Genomic DNA, 22735 nt, shown 5'->3' on the forward strand with positions numbered 1-22735 from the left:
CACCAGAAATAGGAGAAGGGCGGAAGGGGCTAGTGAGAGTCGATTGAGCTAGAACCCAATCAATAATTGCAGTACTGTAAATGGACTGAAGACGGCCATTTTGTTCTGAGCCCACTCACCATCCTCCTTCCCGTTGTTTTGTCACACCTTTTCAGGTTCTTTTCAATGGCCATCCTGCCTCAACTTCCTCCCCAGCTGCCTCAGTACCGGCTCCGGTTTCCTAAAGCCCAAATCTCGTCGCAGAATTCAACATGAATCACCTTCTTGTTTTCTTACCGAATTTTCCTCCACTAACCTCCTGGCTGTCAGTTCTGTGTATAAAAGCTCTTCAGCTGAGCCTCACACCTTAGGGATGTCCCTCTGTCGTCGCCCCCCACCTCCTGTCGCCCCTGCCCTCAAAGCAGCTCACACCTCTGCAGACCACTATAGACCCCTTTCCCTGTACTAGAATCTAACTGCTTTTGGGACCCTTGGGCACCTCCTCATGAGGTTTCTGTGGGAGATTTGTATCATTGCTTTCAATTACCACTGTTGGAATTCTTCTTTTCTCCACCAGTTGGAGCCCAAGGGTCAGCCACAAATTTCCTCGGGGGTGGGGGTGGGGGTCAAGGGAGACAGCTAAAAACCACAGAATCCCTGCTCTCAAGCATTAAAATGTTTGCACTGCCAGAACTGGAGTTCACTGGCCTCCTCTCAACCTTCTTGGCCTTTTGGGGAAGGTCAAGTGTATAGCCACACCTATTTCCTGGATATTTCTTTCACTGCATTTTTTGGTCTTTATACTTCTCCTGTTGCCTGTTTTGAAATAACCAAAACTTGCTCTCTGAGATACTTTGATTCACCTGAAACTCCTAGTTCAAGTCTGTCTGTGGAGCCCAGCTCTTCCTCAGAGCCCCATTTTGAAGAAGCATTGCCTCAGTACCACCGGCTGCTTGCTGCCTCTAAAAAGAAAAGAGAGTGAGAGAGAAAGGAGGAAGGAGGGAGGGAGGGAGGAACGGAGGGAAGGAGGGAAAGAGAGGGAGGGAGAGAGAGAGAGAAAGGGAGGAAGAGAGGGAGGGAGAGAGGGAGAGAGAGAAAGGGAGGAAGAGAGAGAGGGAGAGAGGGAGAGAGATTTATATTCATTTACTAGTCATGAATAACTATAGAATAACATTAAGTGGCTTAATTCAACTTCAGTCTAAACCACTGAGCAGTAGTGGTGCATGCCTTTAATCCCAGCGTTAGGGAGGCAGAGGCAGATGGATACCTGTGAGTTCGAGGCAAGCCTGGTCTACAAAGCCAGTCCAGGACAACCAAGGCTACACAGAGAAACCCCGACTCGAAAAACAAACATACAAACAAAAAACAAAACAAAAGATCAACTTCAGTCCACTCCACATCCACACACAGCCAGAGCTCTGCAGGGAAAGAGCAGGAAGGATGACATTGACTAGGCAACAGGACAGTCAAACTCAGGGTTCTGTGTGTGTGTGAGGTGTACCTGTCTAAAGTTAATTTAAACTTCAAAGTCAAAGCTCGTGCTAATCTTTATTCAATTTGATTTTGTTTATACTTTTGTTTTTGCCAGAGATCAGGGAGATAAAAGCACTTGCAAACTTTCAGTGGATACTGAGAACACTTAACTGCCCCAACTGTAGCAACTCGGAGTGTAAGAAATAGTAAACATTAATCTTTTCTATCAAAGGCAGTAAAACTTGTGTTTGCTGCAAAGACATCCCGTCTTTTTGTCACCCTCACACACTAAGAGTTTTATGCTAATGTTTTAATCCTCCCCAGCCAGTAAAACATTTATTTATGGAAAGGGCAGGCTACATCCTCAGAACTTGAGTGAACTAAGTGATAAACTTATTCTTTTCATTCACTTTGCTCTGACTCTTTTAAAATTATCCAGTGGAGAAAGACTGTAAGGCCTGGATGGCAGCCAATGGGGAAAGGACATAGTCTCTATCTGTGAAGATGAAAACCAAGTAGATGCCATGACCTAGTGTGCTTGCTGTTCCTCTGTGAGAAGTGTGCCCTCTTGATCAAGATGGAAGTGTTGCCTCATTGAGGCACTTCAATTGGAGTTGCTGTTAGCATAGAAACAGCTTTACAAGCCTGCCTCCAGGTTGCTTAGCGACCTCTGACATCATCACCTGCCCACCACCAGGAGTGAGCCCAGCATAAAAGGACAAAGAGACCACCTGCATCCTTTGCCTTCTTTGTTGCTCTTGTACTTTTCTCTTGCACTTTCTCTAAGCACTCCCCCGCTGTCTCTGTCTTTGTCTTTCCCTACCCTCATGGCCTACTGGTCCCAACTCTTCATCCTTTCTCCCCAAATAAATGTCTCCATGTTCATATCTGTTTCATGCCATCTCATTTTCAATGCTAAAAATGCAGTCACCTTCTTTACAATCCTTAATTGATTAATCAATAATAATAATATTTATCGGGAGGTTTTCTAGACTGGTTTTCTCTGTGTATCCTTGGCTGGCCTAGAACTCACTCTGTAGACTAGGATGGCTTTGACTTCAGAGAGACATGCCTGCCTCTGCCTCCTGAGTGCTGGGACTAAAGACGTGTGCCACCACCTCCTGGCCCCTTGAATTTATTTTTAACAACAGGAAATCAGTTATACACATGTTAACTATTCTTCAAGAAAATTTCAGAAATGGGGTACTAATTAATTTGAGTAAATATCTGCACTTACATAACAGGGCTGAAATCATCTACATCTTGAACATTTGTTTCTTTAATAGGTTTCAGAAATGTCTCTGAACAAAGTATTTTCCAGAGCTAGGATTATAAGGCCTCTACTTTATAGAATCTTATCAATTAAATAGATTTCAATAACTAGCTGAGACCAGTCCCTCAAAGGTGACATTCAAAGAAAGAAACATAATCTGTAGTGTTATTGGTTTGAATGATAAGATTACATACACAGAAGATAGGCAGGTTTGCGGTAGTTTAGGCCAACACTGACTGTCTAGTGTAAACTTTGATTGTCCAAACTGTTGAGCAATTAATTCATGTTTGAGTTCATCAGGGAGCATATTAGGGTATCATAGGAATATCTTTCCTGCTTGCATAGCACAACCCCACACCACTTGCTTTTACCCCCATACTCGTTGCCAGCCAATCTACCTTTTGGTTGTGAAAAGAACCCACGGTGATTCTCTGCATCTGATTGGTCTATTTACTTGCCATCAGGAGGCATTAGCCAGGCTGTTAGTTCACTTGGAGTACTTAATCGTATGGGAATTTCTGCTTCAAACATTGCTGAGTAGGGAAAAGGAGTGCATGAAGAGTTAGGTATTCTACCTGCACTCTAAGAGCAGGCTTTTTAAAATGCTTTTTATAAAATAAGCATAAATTGTCCCCTCATTTATCATCCAACTTAACCACAGCCTCTTCAAAGCCACCTTTGACTCTCAAAGCCATCTTTGACTCTCCATACCAGCCACGTTTTATTTTTCATCTTCCCTCAGCACTTTAGACTAGTTCAAGGACTGGTATTCTGCTTAAACCCATAGGGTCATTAAGCTTCTTTATAATATGCTTTATAATATACATATTTATGATATTCCTTATCTCAGGGTTATCTTCATAGTGTCTCTTATCACCTCTTATTATGGTATAAAATTCAGAGTTACGTTCTGAGATTATAAAACAAGAGCTTGAGTCAAAAGAAAGCTATTTTCCTTAAATCACAGAGCAAATTATCTCCATTCTCATTTGTGAAAAATAAGACGGAAAATAAAGAACAGAGTTCATCTCCTATTTCCATTTTCATAAGACATCTTAAAGCTCAAATTATTTTCATTTTCTGCTGTGGTCTCAGTGTAGAAAGATATATTTGATGCCCACTACTCACACATAGATGTCTGTGCTGGACCCACAAGCAACAGCAAAAGTAAATATAGGAATAAGCCCTTCCTAGAAAGAATTGATCATTTATAATCAGTGGTGGAAAGATGCTGAAGATCACGTGCATTCAAAGTAGAATACCAGTCCTTAATCTAGCTTAAAGAACTGAGGGAAGAGGGAAAATGAAGCATTGCTGGCAGGGAGAGTCAAAGATGGCTTTTAACAGGCTGTGGTACTTAAGTTGGATGTTAAATGGGTGGAAGTTTAGGAGAGGTAAGAAAGAGGAGGATTTTCAGTCTGGGCTGATGGAAAACAGTGAGTAAAACAGGAAAATGTGATAGAGGCAATGGAATCCACATGTGGAGAGGTCAGCTACAGAGTTAAAGTTGGAAACACAAGTATAGATTATTTTGTAGAGAATATTGTAGTAAATATCTGGTCTTTGGCCTTTGGGAAATGTGAATCTCTTAAGATCATGTTTAGTGTCAGAGTGTGCAAAGACCTCTCGTAGATAAATTATAAAGGACCAGAAATGAAGAAAAGAGAAATAAAAAAAAGAAAAAGAATGAGGGCTTGTTGCTCTAGTCAGGGACAGGCAAGGACACACGAAACTGCTGGTTGACGGCTGAACGCCCAAACAAGCGATGGGACAGCTTTCAAAGCACGACCGTCCACTCTGAATTAAGGATGGGCACGACTCAGTGATGAAGTTGAATCAAGCTGTTATCTTGGTTGGGATCCCAGCCCCTCATGGTTTTGGATGAGCTTCAGAATTTAGCGACCCATCAATAGAATTCTTCCAAAATGTGCTATCAGGATACAGCCCACTGGAGGGAATTCACTTTACTCCAACAATATCTGTAAAAATGGAAGCGACACAGATTTGAGCAGAAAAATAAAAAGAGTTTTGAGAATGATGTGAACTTTTTTTAACATGGACATAATCAAAAGGATTTTTGAATATGCCGGATAGTAATAAACATTTTATAGTTATCTTTGTTGTCTGAGGCAGGATGTCTTATTTTGTAGCCCACCCAGGCTGCCCTTGAACACATGGCCATCCTCATGCCTCTGTGTCCCAAGTGATGGTATAATAATTATGATCCACCATGAGTAGTAAATTTTACCTTTTAGAACAATAAAATAAAAGGGTAGGTATGGCCCAGTGCAGAAAATGAAATACCAAGTATACCAGTCTTCTTGTATATTAAGTTACTGGCTCAGTTTTCCATTTGAATACAATGTCCAACAAACATGGTATCATATTTTGAAACTAAATCTTTCTTTTTTTCCGACACAGGGTTTTTCTGTGTAGCTTTGGCTGCCATGGACTCACTTAGTATACCAGGCTGGCCTCAAACTCACAGAGACCCACCTGCCTTTACTTCCTGAGTTCTGGGATTAAAGACGTGTGTCACTGCGCCAGGCTTGTCTTTTAAAAAACACTTTGTTTTAGTTATTTATTTTGTGCGTAGGGTGCATGTGCTAGGACATACATGTGAAGGTCAGAGAATAACTTGCACTGTGTGGGTCCTGGAGACGGAACTGAGGTCGTCAGTCTTCGCCTCAAGCATCATTACCAGATGAGCCATCTTGTCGTTTCAAAACTACGTACATGACTCACAGGTGTGGTCATTCTTGTAATTCTGTAACGTGTATTTTTTTTTGTGTATATTCAAGTAGACACAGGTGTTCGTATGTGTGCAGGTGATCACGTGTGTGAAAGCGTGTGCACCTGGGTTCTTATGACTCTAAAAGCCAGGAATCAGCCTTGGGTGTCTTTTACCTTGCATTCGGATGTGGTTGTTTCATTTGTTATTGTTTCGTTGTAGGGCGGGGCTTCCACTGGACTCTTGGGGCTGACCAATTAGGAAGTGCTGGCGGTCGGTAAGCTTCCTTGACTGTCCTGTCTCTGCCTCCTTACCTTGTGATTGAAGCTCATCCACCATGCCATACATTTCTATATGGGTTTAACTCAGGTTCTTACATTCGCAGGCACAAGCGCTATGCCGGCTAAGCTTGCTTTCTAAACCCATTTTTCTATTTTTGTAACATGGAATAACCATTTCAGAAGATTATGGTATAAGGGAAAGCATTAAGATTCTCTCTTCAATATAGCACCAGATAGATTTCCAAAGTGGTTATACTAGTTTGCATTCCCACCAGCAATGAAGGAGTGTTCCTCTCTCTCCACATCCTCGCCAGCATGTGGTGTCACTTGAATTTTTTATCTTAGTCATTCTGATGGGTGTAAGATGGAATCTCAGAGTTGTTTTGATTTGCAATTCCCTGGTGACTAAGGACGTTGAGCATTTCTTTAAGTGTTTCTCAGCCATTCAATATTCCTCTGTTGAGAATTCTCTGTTAATTCTGAGCCCCGTTTCTCAATTGGGTTTGGGAAATTAAACATCTGGTGGTGTTTAATTTCTTGAGTCCTTTATATATTTTGGATATTAGACCTTTGTCAGATGTAGGGTTGCTGAAGATCTTTTCCCAGTCTGTAGGCTGTCACTTTGTTCTGTTGACAGTGTCTCCTGCTTTACAGAAGCTTCTCAGCCTCATGAGGTCCCATTTATTAATTGTTGACCTTAAGGCCTGGGATGTTGGTGTTCTGTTCAGGAATTTGTCTCCTGTGGCAATGTGTTCCAGGCTCTTCCCCACTTTCTCTTCAAACTGACTTAGTATCTCTGGTTTTATGTTCAGGTTTTGTGCATGATGACAAATATGGGTCCAATTGCATTTTTTTACACATAGACATCCATTTAGACCAGCACCATTTGTTGAAGATGCTATCCTTTTTCCATTGAATAGATTTGGCTTATTTGTCAAAAATCAAGTGACCATATGTGTGTGGATTCATATCTGGGTCTTCAATTCGATTCCACTGATCAACCAGCCTATTGCTGTGCCAGTACCGTGCTGTTTTAATTACTATTGCTGGGAATAGGGCTTCCCCAAGACCCAGCTATTCCACTCCTTGGAATATACCCAGAAGATACTCCAGCATACAACAAGAACATTTGCTCAACCATGTTCATAGCAGCCTTATTCATAATAGCCAGAACATGGAAACAGCCTAAGTGTCCCTCTGTATAAGACTGGATAAAGAAACTGTGGTACATTTACACTATGGAATACTACTCGGCTATTAAAAACAAGGGATTCCCGAAATTTGTGGACAAATGGATTGAACTAGAAATGATCATAATAAGTGAGTTAACCCAGAAGCAGAAAGAGCCAAATGGTATATACTCACTTATATCTGGACACTAGCCCAAGGGATATGTCCCATGAAAGTCTTCACTTACCAGGAATAGTGGGACAGAAGGGAGAACATCCTATTGGGACTCTAGGTGAGAGAAGCATGGGAGAATGGGGAAATAGAAGGATCCAGAGGGTCCTAGAAAACTACAAGAAGAACATTATGATGGGCAGATCTTGGCCCAGGGGTCCTGTTTAAACTATGGCACCAGGCAAGGACAATACATGCACTAAACTTCGAACTCCTACCCAGATCTAGCCAATGGGCAGGACATTCTCCACAGTTGAGTGGAGATTGAGGTCTGACTTTCACATGAACTCTGGGTTCCCATATTTGACCATGTCCTCAGGATGGGGAGGCCTGGTAGCACTCAGAGAAAGAATAGAAGGCTAACAAGAAGAGACTTGATACCCTATGAGCATATACAGGGGGAGGAGGGGAGTACGTAGAAAATGGGAGGGAGGGAGGAATGGGAGGATACAAGGGCTGGGATAACACTTGAGATGTAATATGAATAAATTAATAAAATATATTAAAATAGAGCATTATTTCAATACCATTTATACCATATTCCTGCTTCTTTTATTTTTTCAATATTTTCCCAGTAATCAACTCCATTCATAGGCTGTTAAGACTTAAAATTTTTATCATTATTTTAAGTAAATGAGCACTTTTATCAGAGATGTAGCCAGTGATTATTACTACATTTTAAAAGACCTCAAATTTTATGCTGGTGGTTTTATTATATGCTTTCTACTACTTTCAAACACCACTTTTATAAAGTTATTCTAAACAACTTAGTATAAATAATATTGGGCTTAAAAGTGAGACTGGGGACAGGCCATCTAATAGTTTTGCACAGACATGACTTGGAGTAACCGCAAATAGGTAATTTACAGCAGTGTTATTTGAGTCTGGAAAATCAAAGCCTTCCTAACAACAGTCAAAAAAGTCGTCCAGACATGCAGTGTCTGTGTTCCTTGCATACAAACATTTTATTACAAACAGGGATCACCCTACCTCTGAAGGTTAGATGCAGAATTTTAGAATTTAGGTTTTTATCAGGCTTAGCAAAGTGGTATTTTATCAGTAATTACAGGCAGACAGTCTGGAAGAAAAGACATACTCAAGCTTTTTTTTTTAATGCCACAAATGTAGTTTTTATACAATCTACAGATATAATTATGAATATATTATTTACACTCGCTAGCTTTAAAATGCTGGAAAGAAAAGGAAATGCATATAGTCAATTTGATAGAGTGATGTGTTTCATCTCCTCTGAGAGACTTAAAAGTCTTTTTTTTTTTTCACCCTATTTTCTTTAGTATTGATTTTGGTTTTAATACTTTTGAATCACTTAATGTGAACGACACTAAAATAACAAAAATTGAACATTACAAGTAATCCTGAAATTCAAAGAAAGGAAAACAGTTGCAAATTAGGGATCTAAGCAGAGACCTGGGCTTCCTGTTCTCTGAAGCAGTGAGCTGTGGAAGAATTTGTTATTTAAATTTTCCCTTTATATGGTGATATGGCCCAATACCACCATTGGGCAAAAATGAATATAACACCCCATTGTTACAAACTGTATCAACTCTTACAAGATTATGAAGAAAAAAGATTTTTTAAACAGGACGTTAGAGAAATTTCGTATTATTTAAGATACTGTTATTATTACAACTACTATTATGGAAAATGCTGGGAAACTATTGATTTTTTTCTAAGAATCTCAGACCTGATGTTTTCTTTTTAAATTCTTTACTTTTAATCAACCTTAAGAGAAGAGAGAAATTCCTATGTGATTGTTTCTCAAGAAGCAGTTTCTAGAAAGCTTACAGTCCAGTGTAGAGGCACATGTCAGCAGGCAGGTGGCTGACCTGGGGACTTAAGTCAATGCTATGTCACACCCAACCTTAGCATGCATCAAAATCCTCAGCAACCCCAAAGCAATCATTTTGGAGTGATGTGAGCAAAGCAGGAAGATCTATTTGTATAGAACATTACAATGAAGCTCAGTATTTTGTGTGTAAACTAAAAATATCAGTGAAAAAATAATAAGAAAGTTCCAAAAACAAAAAACAAACAAACAAACAGAACTTCTTTATTCTCTTCATGTTCCCAAATCAGAACTTTAAAGAGATAAGACTTAACTCTGGGAATGTGCAACAAGTGTGTAATTGCTGAGAATTTACTGAAAAAGAAAAACATTAACTGGAGATCACAGAAATAAATATTTCAGGTGCAATTAACCTATAAAGACAATACAGTTAAAGGTTCCACCTAAAAGTAAGTGATTCCTAGTCTAGCCATGACAAATCCCGTTTGTCAGAGACATTTAATTACCTGTGAGCGTGCGTAATGATGGTGTGTGAGAGTCACTGCATTCCTGGGGGCTCTTGTTGTGCAGGAGAATCAGCCTTTCACAACGGAGTTCAAAAATAGCTGGGATGATTCACACAGTCTGGAGTCCTTAGTCTTTTCTTCAAACAAATGTGACGGTGACCCAAACCAAAGTGAGACAGGGAGAAGGCAGTCCATACAATAGTGTGGCGTTATTGAACAGAGACTGCTCAAATATATTTGTTTTTTTTTAAGATTATAATGTCATTATTTCATTTTCTCCTTCCCTTTTCTCCTTCCAGTCCACACTCCCAAGTCTTCTTTCTCACTCTCCTTTGAATTCATGGCCCTTTTTTGTCATTTCACACACACACACACACACACACACACACACACACACACATGCACACACGCATGTGCATACACACAACACGTATATGTATTCCTAAAACCACAGACAAAACTTTCTCAGTCTGTATAATGTTACTTGTATGTGTGTATGCGTTTTAAGGGCCATCTCGTTCAATAGCTCGGGCTGTCCTTGAATTCGCAGTGTTCCTCCTGCCTCAGCCTCCCAAGTGACAGACCGTGTTTGGCTTTTACTACCTGGAAGTCAGACCTCGGGCCAAGTACTTGATGTGACGAGCAGAGCTTTTACAGGTGTGCAAGAACCCAAGTGTCCCATGCAAAAGACAAAAACGAACATACTCAAGGTTTTCCGAGCTCCCAGGAAATGGGAAGGGCCACAAAGGGCAGGGACAGAGGTAGACCCAGAGACATCCACATTCAAGGCAGTAAACCTTGAGATTTCCCAGCTGGTCTCCTCCCCTTTCTGTCTGGTGGCTTGCTTCTTTACAGCAATGACTGCAAAAAGTCTGTTTTCAAATGGGTCTGGGCTTACGTTCCCCACAACATTACACCTAAGAGCCTTTTTTTTTTTTTTAAATTTAATATACATATATAGCATAATTGAAAAAATTTACCATACAATATATTCTGATCCCAGTTTCCCCTCCTCCCAACACTCCCCCCCCCATATTCTCCCAACTCCCCCCATATTCTCCCGACTCCCCCCATATTCTCCCGACTCCTCACTCACTTCCATACCTAGTCTTTCTCTCTTTGGAAAACAACCAAGTGAACAAAAATCAAACAAATACACAAACCACAATTAAACACACAAACAGACACACACACACACAATCAAAAAAGAAACACACACATACAGAAAAGGCACAAAATTGGAAACCATAATATATAAACAAAAGACCACTGAGACAAAAAAAAAAAAATCCAGATAAAGCAAATTGAGATTTAAAACAACAACGACGACGACGACAGCAACAACTTGCTGAGGGTTTTTTGTTTGTTTTATTTCCTGTGTGTGTGTGTGTGTGTGTGTGTGTGTGTGTGTGTGTGTGTGTGTGTGTGTGTGTGTTAGCTATCTACTTACTGCTGGACATTTGTCTTCCTGTGTACGCTTATGTGTAGTTGATATAGCCAATGAGACTGCATGGGACACAACCACCTTTTCCTCGGTAAGTGGGTGTCAGTTGCAGCTAGCTTCCTGGTCAGGGATGAGAACTCATGCCCACTTCCCTGTCGCAGTGCTGGGACACCATCGGCCTTGAATCTGTGCAGGCTCTGTTCTTTACCAGCACTACAGTTACAGAATCTTAACGAGCAGTTTGGATCACATACATTCCTAGGCCGTGCTCCACAGGTCAGAGTACAACGTACTGTGATTCACATGCTATGCCATCAAGGACAAAGAGAATTTTGTGGTTAACACAGTACACGGAGAAAGAAATGTTTCCAAAGAAAACAGTGTCATATGATCAGAAGAAGCAAAGCAACCCTGGTAACTCCTCATCAGATCCTCAGCTCAGGGAGGAAACGAGATATGTGTAAAAATCCAAGTCTTAGTCCTGCAATATTCACAATTTAACAATGGATGAAAGGAAAATAAACTGTAACTTTGCATAGTATGCACGATGCAGAAGGGTATAAAAGGGCTGTGGACAGAGATTGCTCTACAAGGAAAATAAAAGATAGGAAATATTCCCAAGAAAGGTCATGTTTGCGTTGGGCCATGTTAAATAATGGCAGAGGGCTTATCGACACAAGGAAAACAAGAAAGCTCTTCCAGAGCTTTCCAATACTGTGTGAAGCAAAGTGCACTTGGAGATCAGTGAGTGCCCTACATGGCTCTAACAAAAAGAAAAAAAAAGAAAGAAAGAAAAAAGGTGGGGGGGGAGATTTAGGGAAAGGAATGAAAATTAAGACCAGGGAAGCCCTTAAGTGTCATGATAGTGACTTCAAATGCTGATAGATCAGCCAGGCTCTCTGACTTTAGATCAACCGGTTTACTAGTCATATGCCAAGAACATTCAAGCAAGTATGTCATGACGAAGGAATGGAGTCTCACTCCATGGCAGTCTCACTCACTCGAACTCATAGCACTGTCACAATGCTGAATACAACTGAGACTAGGATTAAAGAACTAATTCTTACAAGAATATATGTAGGTTTGCGTTGCTCATTTATTTTCTAGTGGTAACTAACAATGTATATAAGTTATGTGGCTTAAAATCATCCCCTAGTTCCCACGCGGTTTTCCCAGGTAGGAGTTCACAAGCCTGCTAGATGGCTTCTTTGCTCGGGTCTTACATGGCTATCATCCGAGTGGTAGCTGCAGCTTCATCTCGTCTGCAGGTGGAGGTTTTCTTCCAGAGGCATTCTACATGTTCGCTGAACTCCCTTCTTTTCCTTCTAGGAGACAGGGTGGAATTCATCGTCAAGACCATAAAGAAAAAGCTCTTCATATTCCAAATCTCTGATTTAAAAATAAAAGAATTCCTGTGTGCTAAAGTTGGATCTACCCAAACAATTTCCCTTTGATTAGACAGGTAATCCTCAAATGCAGCCAGCTAAGTAGTTATAAAGGTGAGTCATACCACAAATAAAGTAAAGGAGTCTCAGAAGCAGAGGTTAGGGGCACAGGTGCTAGGTAAGGTGTGATGGAACACAAATCCAAAAGTAATGCTTCTTTCTCTAAGCCCTCCTGGGAATCTGCAGCCTTACCATTCTGAATTCCAGCCCAGTAGTATTGGTTTTGGATTTCTGGCCTTCAGCATTGTAAGAGAAATTTTGTGTTTTTTGAGAGCTTAGTTACTGAAAGTTGGTTATGAAACCAGATACACCTGATATTGACAGTGGACTAAAATCAACTAACATTCAAGCAGGCAGAGTTCATGAGAAAAGGAGGCAGCCATGTTTCCTACCACAGCAAACTCTTTGTTATAACTTCATGAATAAAAGTCATGACACAAACAGGTCTGGTGTGCTGAGTGTAGCTCAATGATAGAGCACTTGCCTCACATGATCCAGCACCTGTGTTAGATCCTGAATCCTCATAGTGTATGGTTGTGATAAGTTGGCTATAAATGAATAGATGTGTAAGTTAATTCAAAAGGCCAAGCAATATCTCAGATATCCAATTGTACTTTACTTTAAGTATGTATTGGACATGAGATATTACCATAGAGCATATTAGTGTGCTGCTTACCATTATATTTTTGTCACCTGCATCTAACCTTTTAAGGTTTTGTAGCTGAGCGTTCATACAACAAGAAGTAGAAAAGCCTTGTAGTCTGTAGAGATAACTAAAAAAAAAAAAAACAGTACGATAGATGTATGCTTAATTTATTCTATTAGGGTTGGGTATTCAAAGAGGTTTGAAGGTCATAACCATAAAATACAACAACAACAACAACAACAAAAAGAAAACTGAGAACCCTAAGGTCATGATAAAATAAGATTGTTGGGCATAGAAAGTGGATTAGAGGGAAGACACAGAAAGGAAGGAAGCCATTTAAGGGATCGTTGCATTAGTACATGACGCAGGGAGAATGGTGGACAGAAGAGGGAAGGAAGGAAGAAAAGGAGGTCTAAAAGAAAAGGGTAAGGAAATAGACGTGAGAGGGTAGGAGAGGAAAAAGGGGGAGCAGTAAGACTGGTACAAGGGACTAGTGAGGATGTGGGGAAGGGGTGAAGAAGAACAAGGGGTGCATGAAAACTGCTGTGACGAAAGCCTTAACATTGTGTTCTGATTTAACCAAAGAAAGTTAAGAAAGAAGGAAGATAAAGGAAGGAAAAGAAGGAGGAAGGGAGTGAAGGGAGGGAAGGGAGGGAAAATTTTCACAAACAAAAAGTAGATCACTCACACTCGTCCCTGAGTCTGGCCCTTGGACGACAGTGGCACAGCCATACAGTGAATGAGGTCATTGGATGAAGGTGGCACAGCCATACAGTGAATGAGGTCATCGGATGAAGGTGGCACAGCCATACAATGAAGGAGGTCATCGGATGAAGGTGGCACAGCCATACAGTGAATGCGGTCATCAGATGAAGGTGGCACAGCCATACAGTGAATGAGGGCATTGGATGAAGGTGGCACAGCCATACAGTGAATGAGGTCATTGGATGAAGGTGGCACAATGTCAGGCCCGGGCCTGCTGGAAAAAATCAAATCAGGGTTCACCTGAAAAAGGGAGTGGGGATTGAAAGTAGGATAAAGAGGCGCGAGTAATAACAAATCAAGTCAGGAAATTTCTGATTAAGATTTCCTTTAATGCCCGACTAGTAAGAATATATACAGAGCAAGGTCAATAGGATCTATTCTAATCTCACTCACCCTAGCCCCCAGGCAAGAATACAATAACCTGAATCGCTCTCTGTAGAACTTCCTAGTTCTTAGAGTAGTTCCCTGTAAGAACTTCCTTGATCCTCTAGGTGGTTCCAAGTTGGGACTTCCCTACTTCTTTCAAAGGTAAATAGTCCACGGATAGCCTAGAACACAAGACCTTGTGAGGCAAAGGTCAGCAACTCAAAGGTCACAAAATGCAGCCTAAGCACAGGATTCTGGCATGGCTTCCCACAGCACAACCATACAGTGAATGAGGTCATTGGATGAAGATGGCACAGCCATACAGTGAAAGAGGACAAAGTAAGAAGAGGTAGCACATGGGACTGACAGCTGGGTGATGTCTCTGCAACTTTTATTAGTATTTGTGTGGTCAAGAGCTTCTCAGAGGCTATGCAACTTCTACAAACTGAGCAGTGCCACATTCATGTCTGCTTTGTGTTTGTTTCTGAAAGAGCAAAGACAGAGTAGAGGAAAACGTGAAATAATTGAGCACTATCATAACTGCTCAAACCAGCCATCTCTCCATCACTGGGAGGCAGCTGATGACACCAGGAGAGCTGGCTTATTCTTCTGAGAAAACAACACTGCCCTTATGAACTTTTAAGACAAGACTGATTGATCTAAACATTCTGAATGCAGCACAAACACTGCAGGGTTCTTTTAGTGTCCTGGAAACAGTCTTGGCTTATGCTACTGATCTCCTGGGAAAAGCAAAGCATCACTTCCAAATGAGGCAGTATTCTGTGCTACTGTTCTTAACCATAGCAAATCTGACTTAAAAAGAACTCAGTCAAAGTAAATCTGAGTGAGAAGATCTCAGAGAACCCCATTAAACAAAGCAGAAGATACTGTTAAATTAAATATCCACCAAATAACACCAGAAATATCCCAAAGTACAACATGATCTTAAATACTAAGTTTTTCTTCAACTTTTAAGATGGATCTAGATAAAGATGAGTCTAGCTACATGTTATACACACATGTAAACTGTTCCTATGTAAGAAAATTATCTATTTAGAAGTGTGCCAGGAATAAGATACAAAATAAATAAATAATGAATAGGCAGATATATAGATGATAGATAGATAGATAGATAGATAGATAGATAGATAGATAGATAAATAGACTCCTTTGGCAGCTCTCTATTATTTTTTGTTACATTTTAAAGTTTTATTTCAATTTGATAGGAGGCAATACTGGATTCCCATTTTCTTTTATTTTTATTAAATATTTGTAATTCTTATTTTTTAAAAGGATGTCAACCCTTAAGTTATTCCACTGTTTCAGTTTTGGGGAAATAATATTAAATAGTTATGTTAAATATGAATAATGTTATTTGGGGAAAAGCATAACCTCAAATTATAGTCCCTGCTGAGCTACCACCATGCCCTCAGTGTAATTGCAGAATATATGCAATAACTAGGATAGTAAAGCCAGGAAAATATTTTGGTGCCTTTTATAGGCCTCTTCTGGCATTTGTATTTCTATCTGTGAGAAGTTGGTTCAATTTAACTGAGAACTCTTGGTTTTCCTTACATTCAAAGGAGAACTCAATCCCAATGGCCACATAACATGAAGGCCAGGTGGATTAAGCCCAATCAATAGCACTTTTCACATTAAATGACTGACGGATAAGATAATCTTAAGTCTGAACTTTTACTACTAGATCTTATCAATAGTTTATGTAGTTTTTAATCTGAATTCTTTTATTTTACATTTATTTAGTCCTATGTTACCCAGGTGATTTAAAAGCTCAGGATCTCCTAACATGCTAGTTTAGAAAAAAAATCATTAAGATATTGTAATAGTAATAACAACAACAACAATTCTACTTATTAACTAAAACTAAATTAGATGCTGCTGTGCAATTATGCTTTAAACTCATTGGTTCCCTTTAATTCATTACGACCATCTTAGAGAGTAGCTTTTCCTTCACACAAGGAAAGCAAGACACAGAGAAGATCCTCTGGTAAACTGGATTCTCAAGAACTGAGTCTCAACATGGGATTCAACATGTAAAAAAAAATTTAATTATAAGAAATATCCATGTAGAAAAATATAAAGAAGAGCTTACGAAAGCAGGGAAAGGAAACCAGGACACAAGATACATCTGGCCAGAGGGAATGACCCAGGAAGAGAAAACTAGCATTACTGATAAAACACCAAAAGCAATTAGGGGGCAGTATTTGCCTTACATTTTAAATTTCATCAAGGGAAGAGAAGGAAGGTGCTAAGACAGAAACCTGTGGGCAGGAACGGAAGCAGAGATCTTGGAGGTCTGCTTCCTGGCTTGTTCCCTCCAGCTTGCTCAGCTGTCTCCCTTACCCAGCCCTGGGATGGCAGTGTCCACAATGGGATGGACCCTCCAATTAACCATCAAGAAGATATCTAGTAGGCACGTCAATCTGATGAGGTTAATTCCTCAGTTCAGAGTCCCTCTACCCAGGAGCTTCTAGGTTTGTGACAATTTTACAGAAGCTAACCCACACGATAAAGGAAGATAGCTTCCTTTATCCTAGATAGCTGGCCTTTTCAGGAGGTTTGCTCAACGTTAGTCAGAGTCAGTGAGCCAAACCTGTTGGCAGCAGAATCGCCTGACTGGAGAAAAAAAAAGTCATTTTATTATCTCTGTCCGCACACTCCGTCCCCAGGCCTGACCTCAGTCTTAATAGAGAAATCCACACCCATGCTTTTGCCTGTGTCTTGTCTTTCTTTCAAAGACTGCAAGTATGCTCGCCGGAATCATGGGGCCTGAGGTCTCATGGGAAAGATGGTTCCTTAGAAGTTGAAGTTTACTTGCTTAACACTGACATCAAAGGGTTGTCCACTGGCTTACAAACTTTATCTGACCCTGCAACACTCAAATCAAATAACTTCTTTGCAACATTTTGAGATAAAGTCTGGGCAATTCTTAGTGGCTATAAATGTTTTTAAATATTTTTAACACTCGGTAAATAATTTGACTATCTCTAAGATGATAACTATTCCTCCTGGATTGAAACCTTTAGAGTATTTTGTACTACATTGAAAGGATTACATTCTAAGCAGTGTTTGCATGTGAAAACAGTTTGACTGTATTACCCTAGCCTTTGGGTCAACTTAAAGAGCTATATACAGGCATTGAAATAAATCATATCACAGAAACCTGTATAAATCAAGTTTGCAAATATTTCTTGGGTTCTACTGGGTCCTTGATGAAGTCCTAGGACCTGATTTAACATGGAAGGTGACCGCGAGCCTCTGTGTGCTGACCTGGCCCATCTTCCAGTTTCACATGATGCCCTAGCTTATTCAACTAGCTTGTCTTGTAAGCATTTTGAGGGTCAGATCCAGAAGGCACAGCTCCCCAGAAATAAAGACAACACACACTCAACAGCATGCGTGTGGGCTTTTCTAAGAAATTCTCTAAAAATTCAACCGGCAGTTTTTTAAAAGATGCCTTTTTGAGATTATAATATACTTACATCATTTCCCCCTTTCCTTTCCCTCCCTCCAAGCTTTCCTACACACACCGCCACCCTCTTGTTCTTTTTTTTTTTTTTTTAATTTTAGTTTGTGGCCTCCTTTTCTTTAGATGGATAAAGTATGAGTGCAATACATTTATTTTTGGATTTTTGGTTGCGTTCCATCTGTCTACATGTCTGGTTTTGTTTCAGTACCATATTGGTTTCATTACTGTGGCTTTGTAAGATATCTTATTATCTGAAATGATCATTCTTCCAGCAGTGTCCTGTTTGATCCAGATTGATTCGGCTATCCAGACTCTCTTGTTGTTCCATATTGATTTTAAGATAGTTTTATTCTATTGTTGTGAAGAACGAGATGAGACCGCGCAATGGGATTGCAGAAGAGTCACTTTCACAATATGAATTTTGTCAATCCATGAGCAAGGAATGACTTTTCATTTTCTAGGGTTTTCCCTCCTCTCTTTCTCCAGAGATTTAAAGTTTTCACTGTTGAGATCCTTCATCTCCTCAGTTATGTCTGCCCCTAAATATATCAGTTTCTTTGAGACTATGGTGAGTGGGACTGTATCTACTCTCTCCTTCTTCTTATGTTTGTGAGTAATGTGTAGAAAAGTTATTGAGTTCTGTGGGTTGGTTCTGTATCCTGCCATATTGCTGGGTCTGTCTACCATTTTTAGAAGTTTTCTGATAGAGTCTTGGAGACCTCGTCTGTATATCCTGTCGCCTGCAAACAAGGATAGTTTAGGTCTTCTTTTTCCTATTTGCATCCCTTTGATTTCCTTCTCTTGCCTTACTGCTGCAGTTAGGGCTTTGAGTGTGGTATCAAGGAGTGGGGGAAGTGGGCATCCCTGTCTCATGGGTGACTGCAGCAGGACTGTTTCAAGGTTTCCTCCATGTAGGGTGATGCATGGGGAAGGGTGTTGTTGTTGTTGTTGTTGTTGTTTTATATCTAATAGTAGCATACAGGATTTTGATAGAGTCATAAGTTACTATCTTTGAAGTGTTGATGAGGAACCTAGAACACTGAGTGGTTCCTGGTCACATGATAGGATCACCACTAGGTTAACAGTCTAGCTCACATGGGTAGGACTTCCTTGCTGTAAACAAAGCAGACTGTTCTGTTTGAGATACTGAGCCCACGTCTGGGGAAAGAATGTGGCCCTACACACGCACTTACTCATTCAGGCCTTAATTCTGGTTCATTGTTACTCTTATATAAGATATATAATGTATCTTACCTTTTAATAGCAAATGTTAACTGGGCTGGAACCCTTGTTTCTCTGGTGTAGAGAGGCTGCAGACATGGTGATGAGGAGCTGTCCTTTTGCTTGTTTTGTGTCCTGTCTCAATTCCTTGACAATGTAGATAGATCAGTTACCCATCATCTCGAGTTGAGCAATCCTAAACCGAAGAACCACTCTCAAGCCCATCCTTTCGCTATTGGAATTCCATGCTGATGAGTTGGCGAGGCTGATTAAATCTGTTATTTTTATACTTGCAGCTCACCAAAGGCTCCCTCTGGGCCAGCACTGGCAAGGAGAGCACACCTGGCATAGTTACATCGTACAACCATCTCACCTTCCTTCATCCAGCGGTTAGTTCGGCACATCCTCAATGTGGTAGGAGATGCGCTGTTTCCGTGTGCAATCTCACGTCACAGAGCTAAACAACATGCACATGAAGAAAAGCCCACTACTTTCCGTTTTGTAAAAGAGCGAGAACTAAAGTCACATAACAAATGACGCCACCTCAGAAAAGACGAATACTTGAAAATGATGGTTAAAATGTCATAGATGAGGCTTCATCTTGCTATGGTATCCCATGTGTTTGCAATCAAGTTATTACATAGCGACACGATTTTTCTTTGATATGAGGAAACAGATCCCTTTTCAATGGGAGGAGCTGGCATGAAAAGTTACTTTTCAGAGCTTTTCAGAAGATATAGCTCCATGAGTAAATGAATTGTTGAATAAGTAAGAGGAAATTATTCCCTGCACCCACAAGTACCCCATGTCTGTCACCCCAGAACTGAAGGATCAGAGACAGGAGAATCCCAGGGGCTCACTGGCCAGCTAGCCTCCCCTAATCAGTGAGCTCATGGTGACAGAAAGACTTTGCTTCACAAAAGAAAGAAGAACAGGAGAAAAGACGGAAGGAAGGCGGGAAAGAAGGAAAGAAAGGAAGGAAGGAAAAAATGATTATTGGAGGAAAGCCTACAGCCATTTATTTATTAAACCACCATAATCTCTAACAAACCTCTAGTCTTCACTCTTTACTAAGGAAACTATTTTTACAACAGATGAAATCCGCTACAGAAAGGCACACCCAATCAAGATGAAGAGTTGTGGAGCCCAGTCCCAGTGGATACAGCTACAAACACTGCCATCCCCAAATACTTACAGGCATGCTTAACGATTATTGAAAAAGAGGCCATAACCTTCAAGAAGAGTGAGGAGGGGTATATAGGAAGGTCTGTAGGAAGGAGCAAGAAGGGGGAAATGCTGTAATTAAAATACAATCTCAAAGGAAAACATTAAGAAGGTGGAGAGTGATTTAGTTGCTGTCTGTCTTTTCTCCTTAACGCTTAAGGAATCACAGACCTCTGTGCTGTCTTCCTAGGCAACTTCAGAGCTTCAACTAAAACAATACTCTTGGTCTGAGTACCTGTCTCTGTCTCTCTGTCTTTCTCTGTGTCTCTGTCTGTCTTTCTCTCTCTCTCTCTCTCTCTCTCTCTCTCTCTCTCTCTCTCTCTCTCTCGTGTGTGTGTGTGTGTGTGTGTGTGTGTGTGTGTGTGTGTGTCTTTAGAAGAAACCATCTTGCAATGACATCTGCACTGGTGCATACTTAGCAGCAGGGCTGACTCCCATAAGTGCTACTCCTTCCCCTTGGCTCCCTAGGCTGCAACCACACTGACCTTCCTTGTGTTCTACACAGACACCCAGACGTTCCCGCCCCTGACTTTTTGTGCACTTACATGCACGAGATGAGCACCTAATCTACTAAAGTCTCAGTTCAGTTGCCACCTCCTTGTAGAAGCCCACTCTCACCATCCAAACTAAGGCACAAAATCTTTACCTGTCCTTCTCTTTTATGCCATTTCTTTTTTTATTGTCTGTTCTATTTTAAACTGTGTTAGTTTTATGATTTATTGCCTGTCTCTTCTACCCAGATGTATTTCATAAAAGAAAAAAAAAACCTTCCCTGTCTGTTCACAGCTGTGTCCTTGTGCCTATAATAGTGGCTGACACATGGGAAGGGCTCATAAATGATGCATGAATGAATGAATGATTCTGAGTCGGCTCTCTGATGGCTTGGCACATACCATTCTTTTGGGTGTTAAGCACTTAAATCCATTTCTAAGAAAGTGGCCTATGGATTCTCAGAGACTACAGCTGCTGATGGGCAGGAGAGGGGAAAAGAGGGCCCTTCTCAGGTACCTTCACAGGGGCACAGCCTTGATGGTTTCAGTCTTATAGGCCCCAGAATTCCTTTCGTTTTAACCCATCCAGTTTGGGGTAGCTTGCTGTAGTTCAGATAAAGAAGACAGACAAATGTATGTCAATAAAAGTACAATTGTAGCCAGGTAGGGTAGTATACCTTTAATTCGAGTACTTGGAAGGCAGAGACAGGTGGATCTCTGGGCCAGCCTGGCCTACAGAGTGATTTCCAGGATAGCCAAGACTACACAGATAAACCCTGCCCCCTCCTCAGGAATGAACATTAAATTAAAATTTACAATTGTACCCATAGTAAATGTGAGATAAAATGTATTCAGTTAATCTTTGTTATTATTCTGGATGCAAATTAAACCTCTTCAAATGCAAATAAGACCAGCACACATCTCTGAGTAACACTTATCAGAAGCATTTTAATATCCATAGTACAGTATCCAAGCTTAAAGCGACCTAGAAACTGCCCCATGAAGGGCAAACCTGGCCACGCCCCCTTGTCTATAAATGTCTGCTGTCCCTCTCACAACTCCTCTGCCATCTTTAAACACCCAATCTCCAGTCTCTAGGCTTCCTAACATCGTGTTTTCCTTATGTGAAATATTCTTTCTTCTTCTTTTACAGGTAACTGATTTTTCAGCCTCGAGGGACAGTCCCCCTTTACGGGACTCCTGAATGCCACCATTCAGCATTGTCTGGTCACTTCCATTCCTGCCTTCTACAGCATGATCATGTATGTGAGTGCGCAACTGTGTTCCCAGTGAGGCTGGAAGGTTTGACTCCAGTGTTCCCAGTCTTTGTGTTTAATCTAAGTACCTTGTGCATAGTCAGCATGAGTTAAAAAAAAAATCATCGCATAAGTAAAAGATTAGGGTCATTTAAATACACTCAAAGAATATGATAATAAATATAGTAATACCTTTGTGAGATGCAACAGGTGGACAGCTTGGCAGATCCCCTGGGGACCAACTAAGACCCAGAATTTTATGGCAAGGCAAAATATTAAAGTACATTCGTTTCAACTCTACCCTGTATTTCATGAGAAAATAGCTAGAAAACCCCAGCAAGGTAACGCATTTACCTGGAACTTGGCAAACGTTAATGGCAGAACAAGGATTAGAGTTCTCTCCCACACGCGAGGGTCCTTCCATAGCATTGTATCACTTACATGAAAGGGAGAGGTCTCCAGTAAGTAAGTGAAAGAAAACCAATGGATGGCATAGACCCGCAGCAAACACTGGGCCTGACTCTAGAGAACAAATAATGAGAGAATTTACAAAGGAGTCCTGGCTTGCCAAAGGGTGAGTCTAGCTGATGTGCAGTTAGTTCCTCAGACTCTGTGGGTGCAGTGAGAGAATGTGTAATCAAGGGAGGAGAAAGAAATTCCTCAAGTGCAGTGAGCGTGGGGCCGGGGGGGAAGAGAAGAGCAATTTCCTGAGCTGAGACACCACAGAAGGAACAGGGAGTTCCCAACCAAGCCCAACTCCTGTCAGCCTGCCACCTGAGCTCGAGCCAACTCCGATTCTCTGGGTTGCTGTCAAAGGCGACTGAGGTGAGAATCGGGAACCAAAACTGACACGGCACACCAAAGAGTAATTAGGACTAGGCGTATCAGACAGGGCGAAGAGGCATCTACGCTGGACTCCTTTCTCCTTCTGGTGTC

General features: G+C 40.9%; 1 long non-coding RNA gene across 1 annotated transcript; it reads right to left on the bottom strand.

The window, feature by feature from the left end:
• Window positions 1-12015: 12015 nt before the first annotated feature.
• Window positions 12016-22329, bottom strand: LOC311609361. The gene is made up of 3 exons (XR_014783364.1): window positions 22154-22329; window positions 18862-18975; window positions 12016-12220 (listed from the first exon to the last, which is right to left on the bottom strand). It is a non-coding gene; the product is annotated as an uncharacterized lncRNA (long non-coding RNA).
• Between the last annotated feature and the right edge of the window lie 406 nt (window positions 22330-22735).

Source organism: Acomys minous (assembly GCF_964271855.1).
Source record: "Acomys minous genome assembly, chromosome: 11".
NCBI lineage: Eukaryota > Metazoa > Chordata > Mammalia > Rodentia > Muridae > Acomys > Acomys minous.